The following is a 19734-nucleotide window of genomic DNA, read 5'->3' on the forward strand; positions in this document are numbered from 1 at the left end:
TTCATGATTGAAAGTAGATTCCAACCGTACACCCATTTTGACCAAAACTATTTTTAGACCTTTAAAACTATTTTCAAAATATTTGTAGACTTGTAAAATCCAATCATTCTGTGATGTCCAAGCTAACTTTTCAATAAAAACATTGTATATTTCAATAACTGAGCAAAAGATAGAGTAGAAATGAGTATAAAGGAGGAGAATCCTTTGGTAATATCCTGTTTGCACCATTTTGGCCTTAGTCGTACAAAAATTATTTTTCCAGACAACTTTTTTGTTTGGCCTGCACTTTTTTGTTTGGCGAGACAATTTTTGTATGACAAGACAATTTTTGGGGCAAACAGATTAGTTTCTAGAAGATCCCACCGTGCAAACTATTACATAATTTACGAAAAATTGCACCCAAGGCACCTTTCTCAACCGTTTAGCCTATAAAACCCCCCGAGATCATTGAATTAGAGAACCCTTGACCCTTAAAACCGTTGAAGGATTGAATTAATGAAGACACCCAAAAACTCTTCAATTATTTTCTCTCTATACTCACATATATACATATACCATTGAAGCTATCATCAATGGAGATTTTTGCTAGAGATTCAAGTCCAATTTCAAAAGCTTGAGGGTGATTAGAAGAAGGATTGTCAATTAAGCTGCTCATCGTCTTTACTTGAGGTAAACTCTTGAACTTTCTCATCATTTTCTCTTCTATTTTCTTTTCTTCTCTCTCTTGCCAAACACTGTATACTTTTGATTTCTATTTTTTATAATGTGATTGGTCTTTGTGGATAGTGGGGGGGATTAGCCACCCCTTTATAAGAGTTGCTGGAATTGCTTAAATTCTTGTTTTCTTTCATTTTCTCTCATTTTCTCACGTCCCAAACACTTTATTTTCTGAGTTTTTATTGCTTATTTAGATTAGATATGGACTTGTATAGAGGGTTTTATTCCTACCCTATGTTTTATTTTCATAATTCTCTTGATTGTTTTCATTTTCTTTCGTTTTTTTCCCCCCTCAATTTTTCACTTATTTTCTCACCATCCAAACAAGTTTAACTTTCATAATTCAATCCTTGTTCATATTCTAATGAGCTTTTGTGATTTTTTTATGGGGCTAATTGAATGATCCGTGAGTTCAATTGGGAGATTAGAGAGCCTTCTATCTTTATTTTCTTTCATTTTCTCCTACTTTCTCTGTATTTTCATGGAAGCCAAACGTGTTTTCCACCTAGAAATGATTTGTAATCTACTCTCTCCACCCACTCTTTACATGGATTTGAGTATATATTTGCTCTTTTCCATGAGAGATGATGTAAATTCATGTTCATTTATTTGATTTGCTTTTTATTTGGTTCCATCTCTACTTTGCTTCTATGATCATCATTGATTTTCTATATCCTTGGTGATCAAGGAAATTCCACCTTCTCATGATTTTTCCATGATGAGAATGGTGGATTTTGCTTGTTTTAATTCTTGGTGATAAAAAAAAAACTCAATTTTTTGTGTGAGTTAAACCAAAGAAGATTGCTATTTTCCTTGAAATGACGTGAACAAAATATCTGTATTATTTTATTATTTTAGATGTATAAAGGTTAAGAGGCAAATATGTCATTTTAACTTGACAGGGGGGTATGTGTAATTTTTAAAACATGAAGGAAGAATTTGTATTAAATAGAAATCTCAAGGGGGTGTCAATGTAATTTACCCTTTTAAATTTGTCAATTTATTTATTTATTATTTATCTTCAATTTAAACCATGCGCCTATTTCTACTAAGTAAAATTGATGAAAAAAATATATATTTTAGCCATTAAACTCAATGTAAGTGTACATAAAATGTTTAAAACATCATTTTTTGTTAAGTTTAATTACTAAATTACCATTTCTTTCGGTCGATTTTACTTAACAAAAATAGGCTAATAGTTTAGATTAAACAAATTCAAATATTATGATTGAAATTGATAAAATTAAAAATTTAGGATTTATTCAGTTATAAGGATCAAACCTTGAGTTTTATAAAAAAAAAAAAAAATCTCCCAAATAAAAATAAAAAATTGACTAATATATATATATATATTTTAAAAAAGGTCCATTAAACACCAAAAAAAAAAAAAAAAAACTCAAAAATTCAAAACCAAACAAATTATTTGTTTGTTTAGATGTGTTGGTACAAAGCTTGTGCCATCATTAAGGCTGTTTTAAAAAGTGGATTAAAAGTCATTTATCAATTTTGAATCTATTTTCAGTCACATTATCTTATATATTTTTTTTATTAAATATTTTAAAAAAAGTCAAAATAAATAAATAAAAAAAATAAACTTTAATCATTTTTTCAAAACAACACTAAATCTTTGGAGATTGTTTGATTTTAGATTTGACTCTTGTGTGACAACAGTACTTGCTAAGAGACAGAACCACGCAATTTTGTTTTTTTGGTGTGTGGAAAAGTAGTCGCAATAATTAAAAATGCATGATTACGTAGTTATTTTGCCGCAAGCAAGTTCATTTCATTTTTAAACAATAAAAAGTTTCTTAATTTAAAGAAGTATCATACCCAACTCAAGGGGTTGTGGCATTGTGGCATTGTAGTAAGGTTTTAAAGTTTAAGTCCCAAAGTTACAAGTTCAATTCTCCTTTTGGGTCAATTTTTTGGGCGAAGCACGGTTGGTTAGGAGGTTGGACCTCAAGGATGCTTAATCAGCTACTTGGTGTAGGTTTAATGCTCCCCACTGTGCGAGTCCTGACTTAATCGAAACTTGCCTTGGGAGGTCGGGACAAGCTTCCAGGTTATAGTCTTTTACACCCTGGTGATCTCTGCCTTGAACCTGCGGGAAGGTGGGAGGATTTCCCTGTAACAAAAAAAAGAAAAAAAAGAAAAAAAGAAGAAGAAAGTATCATACCCACAAGCACAAAGATGCTACGTATTCAGATTTTTATGAGAGGATCATCTCTGTTTTTGTAAAAAGCTAGTTAGGAAGTTGTCATTACTATCATTTGCAAGTGCAAGGGTCACAGGTGCAATTGATTCCACAGTTGCAGCCATTCTCAGCCAAATCAAACCCAACAACAGTGACACAGAACCCCACAAATTAAACCACTTATGAATGAGATAAAATCAGATTAATTACATTAGTGACCCTAAACTGAATATTTTGTTACATTTTAATCTATAATTTTTTAATTGTTCCACTTTAGTTTTTAAAATTGTGTTTGAATCATAAATTTGAGTAAAAATTTAAAAGAAAAAGAGAAAATGTGAATGAAATATAAATTATTTATTTATTTATTTCCATTTTCCCTTTTTGTTTTCAAATCCTCATCCACATTTATAATCTCAACACAGTGTAAAGTATACGATCTTATATACTTTTAGCACCAACTGTAAGAATATAGGATTTATATACTAGAAATCAAAACACTATGAATATGATTAACTACTAAAACATAAACTTGGATACATACCGTTTGATTCCGTTATTGTCTTGAGTTTTGCTTCTTTGAAAGATGATGGTATTCACAATCGGAAACCTTAGCACCAGCTCTTCCCCTCATTCTTCTAATCTTTATGTTGTCTTTCAATGGGGCTGACAACCCTTTGATCTACATATATATAGATATATGTAAACCCTAATAAGGATAGGAGAGGGGACTGGGCCTAAATAAAACAATTACTGGACCCTCCCATTAAGGAACCCAAATAACTTAAAACAGGCCTTACACCTCTATATCACATATCCACATATAAAATAATATATACACTAAGATGACCATGGCCCAAACTTTATGGATCACAATAATAATTTTGGGCTCATACCAGTCAATCTATCTGAATCACGTTCAACCCGTTTTTCACAAACCAAACAAAATATAGTCAATGACAGCCTAATTAAGAATAAATTCTTACATTCTCCCACTTAGGCAACATTGACTACTACTTTAAGAAAATATTTTATTTAAGAAAAATGACTCTCGGGTTAAACAACTTTAGTGGCCACATAAACATGATTCAGAATAAAAACATCTCAGTACAGAATCCCGTTCAATGAGAAATATTAATATCGAACTATAGCGGTAATTATGCTATTAAACAACATAACACATTCCATAATTACAAACACTAATATCTCACCAACATGGATTCCTATATGTGATAAAGCGTAGTGTGGAATTTCAGCATAATTGATCCAAAATTATATAACATGCTAATTCCACATTCAATCCTCTGTATGGTCTTAACAAGACCCTGCAAGGAATTTTATTCCATTTTACACTTCCAAAAGAAGCCTTTATTCCTCTAAACCGAGGTCTTTCATGCTTTAAACCAAGCATCACACTTTATGGATCCATATACACTTCTAAACCGAAGTGTTAATCTTTATATCTCAAAATTAAAACATAGCTGTAAGAGCTCATATATAAGAGGTATACATATATGACAATTACCATTTATGTGTACACACATATAACTATAAACAAAATGTGAATAAACACATTAAACTTTATTAACTGAAATATACCATAAATAATATTCATGGATAAAAAATTTCTTTAACCAAGCCCATAAAAAACTGTAAGGTACCCATATGCTCAATATATTTAGCAAACTAAAATTTGGCTTAAGCCCTATATTTAGAGGATCAACTAGTATGTATTCTATAACATGTGCTCATAAAGAATATCATCTTTAACAACTCTTTAATTCTGGAGTACTTTAAATTTATGTATTTTACGCCATCAGAGTTTTTGTTATTCTTCATAGAAAAAATTAAAACCATATATCATAATACATCTTTATAGGTTTGGAGATGAAATTAACAATTCCAAACTCTGAAATAAAATTCTTTAATTACATAACTCAATTCGAACTCTGAAATATGTTTGCATAGTGAAAAATTATAAGAGATTTTATATATCATCTGAACAACTTCCAAAGTCGACATTATACAACCAATAATATTAACATGATTAATTCTTCTATAGCCAATTGTATAATCTTTAATTCTCTATAAATATCATAACACTTTATATGTTCCAACCCAATGGTCAAGACTTAAATTAAAATAATAATTGTCTAACAAACTAATTACATAGGCACCAAGTTTAATCCAAACTTCATAATTCATTAAACTCTCACAACACTAGCATACAAGACATTCTTCATGAATTTTTTTTTTTTTCTCAAAATCATTTTATGAATACTGAATGTTAATTAATCTCGATCATTAAGAAGAGCAAAGTAAAACTTTCAATTCTGCATATTAAATTCAGTAAAATTGTGCTCTAGGTATGCTCTTTGAGATGAGACAAATAATCTTCTAAGTTATTTTTCAAGTATCTTAATGCCAAACACATAAAATACTTTGCCAAGATATTTTATATCAAAAATTTATTAACAACAATATCTTCACATCAAGTATTAGTTCGAAATTATTACTAGTAAGTAAAATTCCATCGCTATAAAGGATCAAGAAAAATAAATTACTTCCACTGACCTTGAGATATATGCATAAATTAACAGTATTATCCATAAAGCCAAGTAATAATATTTGGTGAACCTTTAAATATCATTGCTCAGAAGTTTGTTTAAAACCATAGATAAATTTGTTTAACTTACAAATCAAATTTATTTTGTTTGGCGAAGCAAAAGATAAAAAATGCCACAATACCACTATAATCATTATAAACCTATATTTATAACATTGGTAAGAACAATACTCTTTTCAAATCGCAACCTCTTACAATAGTTTTGTATTTATTTATTTATCTTCAAAAAAATACTCATTAGATTTCAAACCTTTTAAAAAAGTATAACATGATCTCATATCTAATTAATAATTTGTACCAATTCATTTACCATGTTACAAATCGCCAATATCTTCATCATACGTAGCAATCATCTCTTCAATCTCTTGATATTGCTCACTTAGAAAAATAATATAATCGCAAGGATCTTTTAATTGTATGAGAATGTCTAGAAGATTGCACGTGTTATACATGTTCAACTTTTATCAATTGACTGAATAGACACTTCAGATTCTACTTGCACTCTCACTTTTTCTATGTGAGAATGAACAGACCAATTTATTATAATAGACACAAGTATACAAGAAGATTTATATATTTAAACTGTTCACCAATCTAATAACTTCACATTTTAAAAGCTTAAAAGATTCTTATGTCAAAACCAAGATAATAGAACCATTGACAACTTACAAAGTAACAACAAATAGCTATAGGTCCCATTTTGATTTCAAAATATATCATAAAATTTTTACTTTTGTACAATCCCAAACTCAAAAGTTATTCCAACTAAATTTTATATTAGTTTGCAATTCAAAAGTGTTTTAAAAATATTTTTAACTTAGTATCATATGTAAAGTATACATAGCAATATTTTATAACAAAAACTTGTATAATTTAAACATGTTAACATACACCTCATCATTTTATTGGAGTCCAATTACGACGCTCAAGTACTCAACTTTCTTCCGAAGTTACAACCATGATATATTTAAATTGATTCCACAATTTTGTAAAAATTAATAAGAGGTTACTGCATTAACCAAAATTATCATGTTTACTATAATATCCATCTTCAATTAATAATTTTAAAATCTTCACCAATATGTTTTTCAACATAAATGAGATAGACAAATGCATAACATCAATACTCATTTATAAAATTAATAGAATAATTTCTCCCACACACTTTATGATAATTATCATCCAAGCCAAAATAAAAACTATTTCAATTATTATTATTATTTTATTTATTACCAAAATTAAAAACAATAACAATGCTTATTTTGTTGACATTAAAATTGAATTTTATCTCATGGATGATATAAAAATAACATTCTTTAAAATAAGATCAGTACAAAACTATAACTTAAATAACTTGACCAGAAAATAAAATTTTGATTAACACAAGCATTTTTTAAGCAGTTTAAAAAACAAATTAGGAGATTCCGAAGGTGGGAAGAGCGTCATAACTCACAAAAAATTCTAAAGAATTTTTCTTACTTGAGTTAATAATATGTAAAGAGATTTGCGGAATATTCTAAAAGGAAAATATAAAACACTGAAGAGACATAATGATTTGTAAAAGTCGAAGGTATTATATAGAGCATTGTAGAGTATAATTTAGATTTTCTTGTAAGAATCACCTAATGGATATTCTAAAACTCTGCTTTGTTAAATAGCTAACATTGAATATAATTTCAATCTTTCATACCATATCGAGATCTTAATATAAATGGTCAAGAAGACACATTCTCGAGTATATCAATATCTAAATCAGTTAGTCTTAAAGCTAACTCAATATCTTTTAACCAATTCATAATCAAAACTTTAATGGAGTAAATTTGATTTTCATAAAAATATCTCCCTTCATTGCTTTCAATTCAATATAATATCATTCAATTATATATGGACAATAATAATCTCATAATTACAATTAACATTCTCAAATATTTAAAATGTATCACTCTTAAACTGAATATATAGAAAGTATTTTCACAACTCCAACTTTCAATTATACATAGGCAATTAGTATAATCTCACAAGAATATGTTGCGAATAAACTTTAGCAATATTCTCAGATGTGCCAGAATGTATCACTATATAAACACCTTTGGGTTGAATATATAGAATACAATCAACATCTTTAAACTTCAATATAATCTTAATTAATTATACATGGACAATAATTATAATCTCACAACAATGGGCTGCAAATAAACTTTAACAATATTGTCAGATGTTTCAGAATGTATCATTATATAAATACCTTTGGGCTAAATATATAAGACACATTCTAACACCTATAAACAAGTCAACTAGCAAGAATGATTTATCAAGAAATTATCTCCTATGGGTAGATAAATTCTTTCAAAATCAATAAAATTTTCCTTACTAGCGGCTCACACTACCTCTAAAATTAATACACTCAATTAACCCCCTTTGGGTAGGTAATTGAGTGATATAATATTAGAAGAGCTTCCCAGAATCCTTATTGGTAAATCATTTTAAATCTCAATAGGTTAACCAATTCGGCAGTATCACCCATATTGATTCAAAATCTTCCAACTGGGACAAAAATAAATATTTGTCCACCTTTAAAACTTTATTTATTTATTAGGTCATATGACTTTTATTAAATTTTCAGCATATCCAAGTGCCCATCAAAGCATATATAATATCATATTACGAATCACCACTGAACAGTTACTCAAAAAATAATATCTCTCGGCGAACCAAAATTCGCATATGAATGTACAAAAATTACACCAAAGTGATATACATGATATAGAACTCTTAAACAATCTTAATATTTACGTAAAAGTCATAAAAACAAATATGTTTCATATCTTTTGCAAATATTTGATTAGGTGAGATTTGAAATATATATATATATATATATATATCAATATAGATTCAATATACACACATCCATATTTTACAATTGTCACAAAACTACCAGATCCAAATTACTATTTTTTATTTTATAAAACATAATTGGAACCAAACTATCAATACTCAAACAGTATGTATTTATTACATTGAAAAAGTTTTCTTGAAATTACTAAAGCACGATTTTGAGATGCAAAAGCATCATTCAGTAAAAAGAAATATTAATTTATTCCTTATCATTATATAAAATAAATTTACTGAAATAATCTGCCATAATTTTGATTCTAGTATAAACTTGCTCTGATACCACATGTAAGAATATAGGATCTATATACTAGAAATCAAAACACTATGAATATGATTAACTACTAAAACATAAACTTGGATACATACCGTTTGATTCCGTTATTGTCTTGAGTTTTGCTTCTTTGAAAGATGATGGTATTCACAATCGGAAACCTTAGCACCAGCTCTTCCCCTCATTCTCCTAATCTTTATGTTGTCTTTCAATGGGGCTGACAATCCTTTGATCTACATATATATAGATATATGTAAACCCTAATAAGGATAGGAGAGGGGACTGGGCCTAAATAAAACAATTACTGGACCCTCCCATTAAGGAACCCAAATAACTTAAAACAGGCCTTACACCTCTATATCACATATCCACATATAAAATAATATATACACTAAGATGACCATGGCCCAAACTTTATGGATCACAATAATAATTTTGGGCTCATACCAGTCAATCTATCTGAATCACGTTCAACCCGTTTTTCACAAACCAAACAAAATATAGTTAATGACAGCCTAATTAAGAATAAATTCTTACACCAACATCATTCAATATTAATTTTTAAAATTTTGCACCAAACCTCCACAGAATTTAAAAATGCCCATTATCCCATTACTGATTTTGAATGGTATTGATATTAATGAGAAAAGTATAACACATATTTAGAGATCAAAATATAACAAATAAAAGATTGAAGGATTAAAATGTAACCAAACATATTTGGAGACAAAAAGAGTGAAGTCAAATTCAATGCACTAGGTATTCAAGATATTTTTCACTTGTGAATGTGATAAAATCAATTGTGTGGTTGAGACAAAAGAGTTAAATTCAATGCACAAGTTGTTCATTAAAAATAATTGAGAGCACTAAAAGTGGTGCTCTAATAGTACAACTAATGATGTGACAGTGGACCCCGCCCACTGCCTATGCCTTTTTTTTTTTTTTTTTTGGCATTCCAAATATATTAGTTCTATTAGTGATCTTTTTTTTTTAGTGGTATGAATCATTGTTGATATTTTTTACTACAAAATTGAATCACTATGATGACACTCATGTCTTGACTTTGATGTGAAAAGAAATAAAAATTTTAATTTCGAAACAATTTGTGCAAAATGAAAAAAAAAAATTAATAAAATCACATTGTTGCTATCTAAGAGATGTGTTGGTCTGCCTTGCATGGTATATTTTAGTCTCCAAATTCTTGTTGAATTTATATATAATTTTTTTTAATCAACAAAAAGAGACTATTTTATTGATGCAAGAATCGGAGTGCACACAATGATTTACATCAACAAAAGGAGAGTGCAAGAAAAATCAAAGCCAAACTACGTGACCCCAACAAGGCTCACGCCACAAAACTAGCTCAATCATTTGCTAGCACCCCCGCCAAGTTTGTGCGAAACCAACCAATTACAAAACTAGATCAACTCCCAAACAAAGCTAAAGCACAAAAGGCAAACTACAAAAATACAAGAATGCAGCAACAACCACCCTACAGCAGAATGATGTGCACCAGCCACATATTGGTGCAACCGGAAGCAGCAGTCATAGCACTGCAACAGAGAGTGGATTGAACCAAACACCTCCATGCCCTTCAAACCCAACATTAATCCTCAGAATTATTTTAAGCTCCTCCTAACCTGTTGTGGATTAAACACAAATTGATCAACTGAGTAATCTCTAGCTACCTGATTAGTCCTCATCCAGATGGCCACTCTGACCTTGATCAGATCACTGATGTCTTCAAAATTGGGCTGAACCTCTTTATGTATAAATTCTTTACTATCATTATTTCATATTTGACATACTCTAAACATGGGTTGGTGAATGAATCTACATGTGATAATATGTTCAAGTTGGTTAGTAAGTTAAATTGTTGGAATTCTTATAATTTTACTATCTTGCTTCTACATATGTATTTTTTTTTTTTTTTTTGTTTTGTTTTGTTTTTTTTTTTTTAATCTGGATTTCTTAACTTTATATATAATTGCGAGTATCATGACTCATTTTTGACATTCTATTCTGCCAAAATTTCGCCCACCTTAGATTTTAGTTGATTTTATTTAATTTTTTTTAACTCTAAAAAAGCTTTTAGAACACATATTGAAAAAAATTGTTGGGATTGCTTTAGATCGCTACAATACCATTTTAAAATATACAATGTTTCAGAACATGTGTTTCAACACGTAATTTGTTGTTTGGTTTTGATTGATTTTCTAAAAATTAATTTTTATGTGTTTTTTAATATTTTAAGTAATTTTTTAATTTGTAAATGCACATAACTTAGATGCACCCAAAAAATAAAATATTTGAAAAAAATATTTTCAAAATTCAATAAATACATAGATTACGAAAATGTATTAATTTTTTTAAAAAAAAAAATATTTTTTTTGTATTTGATGAATTTTTTTCTTCATAAATATTATACATTTTAAGTGTATTTAGATTAAATGCATCTAAAAAATAATTTTTTTTTTAAAATATTAAAATTTTTGACAAAAAAACAAAAAATTACTGAAAATAAAAAGTTTAAAGAAGGTGATTAGTTTTTTCCGTAATGATTCTTCCTCAAGGTCACACCACGATCATATCCATGACACGTGTGAGTTGTTTTATGCAAGCTTGAGAGGTTGACCCTTTTCTCTTTAATTATTCATACTATTATAAAGTGGAGGTTCCAATGGTGTTGGAATAATGTACACTTTTATTTTTGAAAATATCTTTCTAATCTATTTGAAATAAAAAATTATATAGTGTTAGGTTTTTGTATTTGACAATCTCATTTGATAAAATTGCTTTCAGTTGTATTTTTATTCACTCTTTTTTTACAGTGAAGCGATGAGTGTTTAGATGGAAATTCTACTCAAATTGTGCTTATACAGAGAAGTTTGTAATCCTTATCCTTTTATGCTTGCCACTTTGTTGACTATGTACGAGGGTTGAGCTGCTCGATTAGCTCGCAGGGGTCTAGGAGGTAGTGCTCTCGAAGCAAAAAAAAAATGCAGTTGAAGTTATTTGTGCACTCGAGCGATGAATGGCATCATCCAGTACCTTTCTAGAGTGTCCAAACTTCTGAGAGTATCTTATATACGCTCGAGCGGTGGAGTCTTAGCTTGAGCGATGGGCATGCGTTGTAATGAGTTCCCCCAGGCTATGAATTGGTCACTCGAGCGGTCAATCTATATGTTCCGCATAGCTTTTAGTCACACCGTTCAAGTAGTCTGTGCAATCCTGTTATTTATAAAGTGTTCGCTATTTTTAGGGCTTGTGCCGTCTAGATTTTCAAAGATGAAGAAAATATAAAGTGTTTTATATTGGAGGCTATTTTATATGAGTTTCCTCGGTGTATAGAAGGTGATCATTTGATCAACGAACTTTAGATTGTCGAACATTAAGGGTTGGTATTATTGTTTCGTTTATAAAAGAGAGAATTGTTCTTTGATAGATTCTAGGGAACTTGAGCCTAAAACTTTGGTGGATTTCAGAGTGGCTCATCGTCGTAAATTCGACATCAGCGTTGTGGATTTAACGTTGGGCAAGACAATTCCGAGGTAAAGATAGTGCTGGAAGAGGCACAGCGGGGTCGATTCAATTTGGGCGTTGTGGGGAAGTGGTTTTTGGAAATACTCTTCTGATCCTGGGGGACGCTCGTGATCCACCGATAGGCACCTGAAAGGAAGTAAACACTCCGGTCGGGGGTGCCAGAATTAGCACTCCGACGGACAAGTTAGCCTCTCGTTCTAGATTACTTGTATTCTAAGTTAAACACCACAATTATCACATACCTTTCTCAGTCTGCTATTCCTTTATTTAAACTCGTTCCCTGGGCCTTGGGGCCAGGTCCACTTTTCGCTCATTATGTTCATATTTACTCGGCTCCATAGCTCAGTACTTATTCGGCCCATCTACCCTTTATATTCGGTATCCTGATGGTTTTGGACAGAGCCGGGCAATACCTGTCTGTTAAAGTATGCCTCCCTTAAAATTCGGCTCCCACAGTTCCAAATCTAACCTCTTATTCGGCATATTTTGTAATATACTGATCTTCACTTGGCCCCGTGCTTAATCGACTGTCTAGCCGAATAAGGTTGGGTCCGAGTTTCCGTGGCAATGGCCGAATGTTTCGAATCTTGATTCTTCAATGTTCGACTCTTCAAAATCTCTACGACTTCCAATATTCGGCCCCCACAATTGCCCCCCAAGCACTCCACTAGCGGCAGTTGGCTGGAGTGTTTGGCTTTGAACTCGAAGAGTTAGAGCCAAAATTCGGTGGCTGATCGTATTCCAACGCGAATGTCTATGCACACGTTTCTCGGTTATCATTTCAACTTTCCGCCTCTTCGTACACTCTCATTTATTGTGATTTAAAATTTCGACATCTTTTCAAATAGATACACGCTTTTAGACGCCCGTCGCTGGATTGCCTTCTGAACTACCTCTGCGACCTCCTACTCTTCTCTACCTCCTTCGCCACTTGTAAGTTCTCTCCTTCTTTGTTTTTTTTTTGGCTTAGCATAATCATATTAGCTGGGGAGAATGGCGAAACATTTAAAAGATCTCCTCTCACTGGATCGAATTTCTGGCTTCCGGCGCCATTTTTCCATCCCTGATGACGTTCGTCTATCTTTTGTGGCAGATGGCACCCTTGATATGGAGAGGGTTGATGAAACCACAATCGTCTTCCCTCTTCTATCAATCGCAGAGAGCGGGGTCTGTTTCCCCCTTCACCAACTCCCTAGGGTCGTGCTTTGCCATTGAGAGTTAATCCCTTTGCAGCACAACGTCAATTTCTTTAGGATTGTGATAGGGATTGTCGCACTAAACCACTGCCTTGGGCTTAACCTTGGCATCCCCCTATTCGGCATTGCTACGCCTTGGCCAAGTCTTCTGGTCGGCACGGGCGTTATTTTCTTAGAGCCAAAGACACCGACCATTAACTAGTGACTATGCTTTCCAGCTCGAGGAAGCGAGTTGATGATGTTATGGTCGTCGTCCAAGGAAACTGGGAATTCGAAAAAGGTGAGGATCGCCTTGGTCGTATTCCTAGATGGAGGGGCGAACCAGGTGGCCGAGTATCATCTTTTATTCATTTGTTAAATTTATAAAGCTTCATTTTTGGGACCTTATGGTTTTGCTTTTGCAAGGAATGATTTGAAGAAAATCTTGACCTCAACTGACGACGCCGTCCTTTCAGAAATCAAGACTGCGCTCAAGTACTTCGGCCGACGGAGTCTTCAAAAGCAGGGGAGGGCGGCCCACGTTCTGCTTCGCTACGAGCCGACTTATACGACCTTTTCGATGGCGAAAAATATCCCAATTCCGATCGGTGAGGAGTTTCTTGTCTCCCGTATCTTGACTGACTTCAAAAATTTGAGGCAAGTCGGTTGCGAGGAATCAGATTCGGAGCGACTGGAAGTAGCTGAGGCCGCTGAATCAGACGAAGTCGAAACAGAGGTTGCCGAGGCTTTGAAATTAGCATTTGAGGAAGCCAGTCTCAATTCGGCTGATAATCCATCCACTTCGGGTCGAGAGGACCGTCCACTTGACGATATTTTTCAAGGTCTGGAGGATCTTCCCAGTGCGTACCCAGAAGATATGGCTGGGCTGAGCCTCACTAAGCTTGCCAAGAAAGCGAACGCGGAAAGGATAGCTGCGCGGCGAAGGGCGGAGGAGATTCGGCTTGCCGAATCTCAGTCTCAGTCCTCTCTGCTCGTTATCGAGGAAGTGACGGCAAAAGGAGGAAGCACCGAAACGGAACCCTTGGTGCAGGCCAATGTAGAAGCTGAGCAAAGGGTGGAGAAGCGCCCTGCCGATGTTGAGGCAGGCTCAGAAAAAGATCGCGCCGACAAACGGCCTCGTTTGGAGGAATCGGATGTGATTGTACCTTTTGTTATTTAGCCGAAGATGAAAAATACGCCGATCTTCTCTGATGTTTCGGTAATCAAAGATCCAGCGGTTGCACTTAGATTGGCAACGTCCGTTTCACTGCCTGCTGATAAGGTGACTTTTCGGGCGAAGCCGGATCTGGTTGCAATCGCGTTGGCCGCGCAATCGGATCTTTTGGTATATATCTTGACTTTGTCTTTTCTCCTTACACATTATTTTGGTTTTAACTTCCTATTTTGCAGACCGTCGGAAGGATAGCCGACATGGGCCGTCGCTATCATGATGTCGTGGAGCAGATTGGCCGTTTACAAGCGGAGGTTGAGGGCCAAAGGAGTAGGGCGCAGATCGAGGGCGCTCGTGCCGAGGCCGAGTTGGAGAGAGCCCGTAATGCTGAAGATTTGAGATCGGTCATCGAGGAGAGGGCGAATGCGAGCGACACTGCGCTTAAATTGGCCCAGGATGCGAATTCTAAATTGAAGGCTGAGTTGGAAGAGATGAAGGCGGCGAAGGAAACAGCTGACCTGAAGGCTTCCAGCGCATTTGATGCTGGGAAAAAATTTGCTTATGATGAATACGTAGACAAAGTCCCCAAGTTTGAGAATCGGGGCTTTAAACACGGCTCGCTCAAAGCCCTTGCTGCTGCTAATGTGTCTTTGGCTACACAAATTCCATATGAGCAAGTAGCTGTTGAACTGCTGGAGTCTGATTCTAATGGCTGATTTCAAAGGCGCTTGTTTTTTGTTTTAGGATTTGCGTGTATTTTTTTAGCTTTTTACAGTTTTTTGCTTAGTAATTTTCATATGTAAAATGGTTATAATTTGTGCCCAATTTACTTAATGAAAATTCATTTTGTACCTCGCTGTTACTGATGAATGGAATTGCTTTGGATCAAATGTTGTATAATTGCCGACTAAATGATTAGGACATTTTAAAAGCCAAAAATTAATGAACTGGCTGCGGCACATATCGATCGGCATGAGGCCAGGGTACGCGGCCGGCTAGATTAATAAATCTGCCCTTGCCCCAGCCAGTGCATGAACTTCAAAGGCATTAATAAAAAATTACCGTTTAGATAGTTAGGCCGTTTTAAATGCCAAAAATTGGTGAATGAACTGGCTGCGGCACATATCGATCGGCATGAGGCCGGGGTATGCGGCTGACTAGATTAATAAATCTGTCCTTGCCCCAGCCAGTGCATGAACTTCAAAGGCATTGATCAAAAATTGCCGTTTAGATAGTTAGGCCGTTTTAAAAGCCAAAAATTGAATGAATGAACTGGCTGCGGCACATATCGATCGGCATGAGGCCGACTAGATTAATAAATCTGCCCTTGCCCCAGCCAGTGCATGAACTTCAAAGGCATTGACCAAAAATTGCCGTTTAGATAGTTAGGCCGTTTTAAAAGTCAAAAATTGGTGAATGAACTGGCTACGGCACATATCGATCGGCATGAGGCCAGGGTACACGGCCGGCTAGATTAATAAATCTGCCCTTGCCCCAGCCAGTGCATGAACTACAAAGGTATTGATCAAAAATTGTCGTTTAGATAGTTAGGCCGTTTTAAAAGCCAAAAATTGGTGAATGAACTGGCTGCGGCACATATCGATCGGCATGAGGCCGGGGTATGCGGCCAGCTAGATTAATAAATCTGCCCTTGCCCTAGCTAATGCATGAACTTCAAAAGCATTGACCAAAAATTGCCGTTTAGATAGTCAGGCTGTTTTAAAAGCCAAAAATTGAATGAATGAACTGGCTGCAACACATATCGATAGGCATGAGGTCGGGATACGCGGCCGGCTAGATTAATAAATCTGCCCTTGCCCCAGCCAGTGCATGAACTTCAAAGGCATTAATCAAAAATTGTTGTTTAGATAGTTAGGCCGTTTTAAAAGCCAAAAATTGGTGAATGAACTGGCTGCAGCACATATCGATCGGCATGAGGCCGGGGTATGCGGCTGGCTAGATTAATAAATCTGCCCTTGCCCCAGCCAGTGCATGAACTTCAAAGGCATTGATCAAAAATTGCCGTTTAGATAGTTCGTTTGGAGAGTAGCGTTAATGAAATTGTCTCGGGGGCACTGCAAGTATTAGAAATAAATGGGGGGTGGCTGTTTGCGCCAGTAACTTCGCTTACTGTGTTTTCAAGGCAACTTATCGCGAATGGCAAATAGAGTTTTCTTCAACAGCAAAGGCGAAGGTCGAACTTTGGCTGAGCTTGATACTGTGATGAATCGCGGTAGAGAAGCCACCCGTGCGGGAAGTGGGGCGTCCAAAGAACGGGAAAAACATCAGCCTCCAAGTCTTCAAAGCAGATCACCCCGAAAGGAGAAACAGCAACGGAGAAGCTCTCTGCGACTGTGACCATTGAGTTTCGCAGTTTTCGTGGGGAACAGACCAATGACGGAGGCATTATTAGGGACCCAGTGGTGGCGGTCGAATTTGCTCGACAGATTTTTCCACCGGAGGTGCAGCAGTCGATGGTTGACCGACAAGATTTCGACGTCTTTCGAGAGGGAATCCACGGGGCGGTGAAGGGGCTGTACACCGCTTACGATGTCAGCATGCGCCTTCGTGCCGTGCGGCAGGAGATAGAGAAGATGGACGAAAGGGTTTGCAGTTCGGAGGTTCGGGCGGAGAAAGCCGAGCGTGAACTTAATGAGCTTAGGATGGCTAAAGCCGCCAAGCTGCACGCGGCGGGTCGATCTAATCCAATCGTGGACGAAAGGGTGACCCAACGGCTATTGAGTTATGCCATTGCCGATCGAGACACGGCTAGCATGTTTGCCGTAGAAAATGCGAGATCCAAAGGTTATGAGCAAGGCTTTCATGCGGGCCGGAAGGTTGGGATCGACAAAATGAAGGAGAAGCTTGCAGAGGAGGTCTGCCGATGCGAGAATCGGGGATTTAAGCACGGTTGGATCACGGCACTTCAGGCCGCAGAGGCTCTTTAAGTAAAGGGTGTCGATTCGGCGTTGTCGCGGTACCGACGCAATCATTTTCCCTTTTCTGCCTTTGAGGTCGAAAAGAGCGACGATGAGGGAGAGGCCGCATAAAAATATTCATTGTAATGTTCAGGCGCGGATTGCGTCGAAAATTATGTAATTACTTGTTAGATGAATAAAATGCTATGTTGTTAATATTCCTGTTGCCTTATAATTACTTGTCAAATTGCGTAATTATGTAATTCTTTGGCGTATATATATTTGCATGTTTTGTGCTTTGTTGGACAGAGATTGTTCGAATAAACGGTTTAGTTGGCTCATCCTAATGGAGCACGTCACTAAATATTTATTCAGTATGCTCGTTACATTGCCCAAAAACGGTGTTGATAAGACTCCGTATCCGGCATTTTATTTAGGTATTTATTCGGCTCTAGGCTCAGGCTTTAACGACGTCATGCGTCGAAGGGGCTCTGAATCCGGAGACTTTGAGTGGCCGATCGTGATATCCACGAAGGGCGCTCCGAATCCGGAGGCTTTTCCTGCCCAACAGTGTCATGCGCAGAAGGGGCTCCGAATCCGGAGACTTTGAGTGGCCGATCGTGATATCCACTAAGGGCACTTCGAATCTGGAGAGTTTGATTGGCCGATCGTGATATCCATGAAGGGCGCTCCGAATCCGGAGGCTTTTTCGACCGAACGGCGTCATGCGCCGAAGGGGCTCTGAATCTGGAGACTTTGAGTGGCTGATCGTGATATCCACGAAGGGCGCTCCAAATCCGGAGACTTTGATTGGCCGATCATGATATCCACGAAGGGCGTTCCGAATCCGGAGGCTTTTCCTGCCCAATGGCGTCATGCGCCAAAGGGGCTCTGAATCCGGAGACTTTGAGTGGCCGATCGTGATATCCACGAAGGGCGCTCAGAATCTGGAGACTTTGATTGGCCGATCGTGATATCTATGAAGGGCTCTCCGAATCCAGAGGCTTTTCCTGCCCAACGGCGTTATGCACCGAAGGGGCTCTGAATTCGGAGACTTTGAGTGGCCGATCGTGATATCCATGAAGGGCGCTCTGAATCTGGAGACTTTGATTGGCCGATCGTGATATCCACGAAGGGCGCTCCGAATCCGGAGGCTTTTCCGGAACACTTTTAGAACAATTTTCGACTAGAATCCTCGTATTACAAAAGTGGAATTTGTACATGGGGAATCATTTAACACTAAAATCATTCCCCACAGGTCGGGTTTAATGACAAAACTTTCACAAGTGGGTCGAGTTCTAAGGCCTTGGAAGACTCCTTCCTGTCATATCTTTCAGCCGATATGCCCCTGTTCCTACGATGGAATCTATTTGATAGGGGCCGTCCTAGTTTGGACCAAGTTTTCCATCAACCGACTTCCTATCGGCTGGAAGCACCTTCTTCAGGACCAATTCTCCCGGTGTGTAGCGGCGCAGCTGAACTCGTTGATTGTATGATTTCGCCAACTGTTGCTGGTACCGTGCTATGGACGCAAAGGCGCGGTCTCTTCGTTCCTCGATTAGAATCAAATCCAAAGCCAGCATCATGTCATTTCGACCTGTATCAAAAACTTGCGACTTGAGGGTCGGGAGGCCGATCTCCAGGGGTAAGATCGCCTGGTTGCCAAAGCATAGGGCAAACGGAGTTTCTCCAGTTGATCTCTTCGGCGTTGTTCGATGAGCCCCAATGCACTCGGCAATTCTTCGACCCATTTGCCTTTGGCTTTCTCTAGCCTTTTCTTGATGCCGTCCAGGATGGATTTGTTCGAAGCTTCGGCCTGATCATTTCTTTGGGGATAAGTCGACGTAGAAAAATACGACCGAATACCATATTTGTCGCACAGTTCTCAGTAAACACCACAATCAAATTGAGTGCCGTTATATGAAATAAGGGCTCTTGGAATGCCGAATCGTGTTATGATGTTCCTCCACACAAAGCGTTTAACATCAACGTCTCGAATATGTGTTAATGCCTCCGCTTCGACCCATTTTGTGAAGTAATCTATTGCGACGATCAAGTATCGCTTATTCCCTGGGGCCCTCGACAATGGTCCTACGATATCGAGCCCCCACTGGGCGAACGGCCAGGGACTGGTAATAGAGTTCAGCTATTCTGCGGGCAAATGGGTTAGTGGGGAGAACTTCTTTTTGCATAACACTCGGCGTCCGCTTTCATTGTCGGCCAA

At 36.2% G+C, this 19734-nt stretch overlaps 1 long non-coding RNA gene across 1 annotated transcript; it reads left to right on the forward strand.

Annotated features, from left to right (window-relative positions):
* The first annotated feature begins 217 nt into the window (after positions 1-217).
* LOC145804543 (uncharacterized) lies at positions 218-3197 on the forward strand. The gene is made up of 2 exons (XR_014346510.1): positions 218-669; positions 2708-3197. It is a non-coding gene; the product is annotated as an uncharacterized LOC145804543 (long non-coding RNA).
* The last annotated feature ends 16537 nt before the right edge of the window (positions 3198-19734 follow it).

This window comes from Camellia sinensis, chromosome 12, assembly GCF_055761805.1.
Source record: "Camellia sinensis isolate YWXY chromosome 12, ASM5576180v1, whole genome shotgun sequence".
In the NCBI taxonomy this organism is placed as follows: Eukaryota; Viridiplantae; Streptophyta; class Magnoliopsida; order Ericales; family Theaceae; genus Camellia; species Camellia sinensis.